Source organism: Chiloscyllium plagiosum, chromosome 41, assembly GCF_004010195.1.
Source record: "Chiloscyllium plagiosum isolate BGI_BamShark_2017 chromosome 41, ASM401019v2, whole genome shotgun sequence".
Lineage (NCBI taxonomy): Eukaryota > Metazoa > Chordata > Chondrichthyes > Orectolobiformes > Hemiscylliidae > Chiloscyllium > Chiloscyllium plagiosum.
Window position 1 is genome coordinate 2,321,747 of NC_057750.1, and position 3,067 is coordinate 2,324,813.

Genomic DNA, 3,067 nt, shown 5'->3' on the forward strand with positions numbered 1-3,067 from the left:
ACTGCAGAGAGAGTACGCAGAAAGTGAGATCAACGTTTGATTGGAAATTTAAGAGGTCCATTCAGAAGGTTAATAACAGCCATGGAGGATGCGTTTTCTGGGTCTCTGCATCAGGTCTGTCTTCAGCTTCTGGGGTCCCGAGCTCTGGGATTCCTGTCCTAAATCTTTCCATCTCGCCATCTCCTCCTTGAAAATGCTCCCTCAAATCCATCTCTTCCACCAAACTCCTGATCATGTGCCTTATGTAGCTCATTGTCAACGTTAGTTTTAATAGCTCCTCGTGGGGTTTACTACATTCTAGGTGCTATATAAATGCCATTTGAAAGGGTTCAGAAAACATTTTCATGGATGTTGCCAGGTTTGGAAGGTTTGAACTACAAGGAGAGGCTCAATTGGCTGGGGCTGTTTTCCCTGGTGCGTTGGAGGCTGAAGGGGTGAGCTTTGTTTATAAAATCATGAGGGGTGTGGATAGGAGCCCTCATTCCTAATGAGGGGATTTTGCCCGAAACATCGATTTTCCTGCTCCTCGGAGGCTGCCTGACCATTCTAATCTTGACTTTTCCCTGGGTTGGGGGAGTTCAGAACTAGACGGCATATGTTTCGGGTGAGAGGGGAAAAGATTTAAAAGGGACCTGAGGGGCAATTGTTTCACGCAGAGGGTGGTACGTGTATGGAATGAGCTGCCAGAGGAAGTGGTGGAGGTTGGTACAATTGCAACATTTAAAAGGCATCTGGATGGGTATGTGAATAGGAAGGGTTTGGAGGGATATGGACGAAGTGCTGGTAAATGGGATCAGATTGGGTTAGGATATCTGGTTAGCACGGACAAGATGGACCGAAGGGTCTGTGTCCATGCTGTACATCTCTGTGAATCTAAACGTTGTGGTTCTCTTTATGTTCAACGAGAAGTCATTCCCACTGCTGCTTTTCCTCTGTTTCCTCATCTTGTGTTTATTCGGGAATATCTGGAAATGTTCAAGATTAAACTAAATTTTTTACTGATCATAAAGCCAATTCTCCCATCTGTTCCTAATTTATCTCAATTATTTCCACAACATTGTGTTCCTTGGGAAGAACTTAACATTAATGTACTCAATACATTCTAATGTTGGCAAAGAGCAGGATTGGGAATTAGTAACCTAACATAATAGTCATAGCCTATTTAATTGCATTTGCATATGCAGTCATATAAATAAACATAATGGCTCCTAGAGGCTGGGAATCCTGCAGCGAGTAACTCCCCTCCTGACCCCCCAAAGCCTGTCCACCATCTCCCAAACCCACGGCCACTTCCATCGAGAAGGACAAGGGGCAGCAGATACATGGGAACACCACCCTCTGCAAGTTCCCCTCTGAGCCCCTCACCATCCCGACTTGGAAATATATCGATGTTCCTTCAGTGTCGCTGGGACAGCATCCTGGAATTCCCTCCCTAAGGGCATTGTGGGTCAACCCACAGCACATGTACTGCAGCGGTTCAAGAAGACAGCTCACCCCCACCTTCTCAAGGGGCAACTAGGGACAGGGCAATAAATGCTGGGCCCAGCCAGTGACCCCCATATCCCACAAGTGAATTAGAAAAATTCCCCAGGAGTGTAATCAAGATAAGTCATTGGCATTGAGCTCAAGAAAGAGAAATTGAGAGAGATTTAAAGGCGATATACTGTTTCGTCAAGGAGATAAGGAAGACGAAGAGGGATAGGGAGAGAATGTACAGCCATCCGTGGGGATGTGGTGAGAGACCGCCTCAGGGTCACCACAAGGGGGAGACGATGAGAAGGTGGTAACATCAGTCCATCCAGGAATTGAACTCACGCTGCATCGCAAAGCAGCTGTCCACCCAACTGAGCTAACCCCCTCCCTTAAACCCAAGGCCAAGTTGCTGACCTTTCCTGACGTCGTCCCGGGACTGTGAGGCAGGAACATCTGAGGGAGCAGCGCGGTGAGGGTATGTTGGTACCAGGGGTTTGTGGGGAATAGAATGGGTTGGTGACGGCTGGTCCTAATCTCTCCCTCTACCTTGTACAGGAAGAGCAGATGCCTGAAGAGGTGAATATAGATGAATTACTGGAACTTCAGACTGACGGAGAACGGAGAAGCCAATTACAGGTCTGGTCTGTTGATCTGACACTCTCAGGACCTGGGGGTGAGGGGTCTGGATGGTCATTCAATGAGCCTCTAAAACATGGCACTGTTTTTGTCTTCCAGATAATGCTTAGACTGTGCAGGAAAAATACAGATGTAAGTCTTTTCTTTTAAATATCTTTTCTTAACTTATTTCATCTTCCCAGTCCTCAATCACAAGAGAATATTGGTTATAAGAAACAGGAGTAGGCCATTCACCCTTTCAAGTCTGCGCTGTTAGTCATGGCTGGTCTGCATCAACTCATCAGAACATTTAATATTTTGACAATCTACCTCCTTTAAATACTATCATTGATCTAGCCTCCACACCTGTTTGGGTGGAGTATACAGGAGTTGGGAGGTCATGTTGTGGCTGTACAGGATGTTGGTTCAGCCACTGTTGGAATATTGCATGCAGTTCTGGTCTCCTTCCTATCGGAAAGATATTGTGAAACTTGAAAGGGTTCAGAAAAGATTTACAAGGCCGTTGCCAGGGTTGGAGGGTCTGAGCTACAGGGAGAGGCTGAACAGGCTGGGGACTGAGGGTTATGCCCCAGGGCTCTCGCTGTTGTGTGAACATACAGTTGGCAAAGCGGGTTTACCCCAATGACATAGCAAGGGAAAAGGTTGAGATTCTGAAAGGTGAATATAGAAAGTTAGGCAGGAATTTAAAAAGGAGGTCCTCAAGAGTAGTAATATCTGGATTACTCCCCATGCTACGAGCTAGTGAGAGCAGGAATAGGAGGATAGAGCAGATGAATGCAGGGCTAAGGAGCTGGGGTATGGGAGAAGGATTCACATTTTTGGATCATTGGAATCTCTTTTGGGGTAGAAGTGACCTGTACAAGGACGGATTGCACCTGAATTGGAAGGGGACTAATATACTGACAGGGAAATTTGCTCGAGCTGCTCAGGAGGATTAAAACTAGTAAGGTGGGGGGGT

At 46.5% G+C, this 3,067-nt stretch overlaps 1 long non-coding RNA gene across 1 annotated transcript in view; it reads left to right on the plus strand.

Annotated features, from left to right (window-relative positions):
* Positions 1 to 1,994: 1,994 nt before the first annotated feature.
* LOC122542739 overlaps positions 1,995 to 3,067 on the plus strand; it is an 11,112-nt gene continuing 10,039 nt past the window's right edge. Inside the window, exons 1-2 of the long non-coding RNA XR_006309859.1 lie at positions 1,995 to 2,109; positions 2,209 to 2,241. This is a non-coding gene — a long non-coding RNA (uncharacterized LOC122542739). The remainder of the gene's footprint in view (positions 2,110 to 2,208; positions 2,242 to 3,067) is intronic.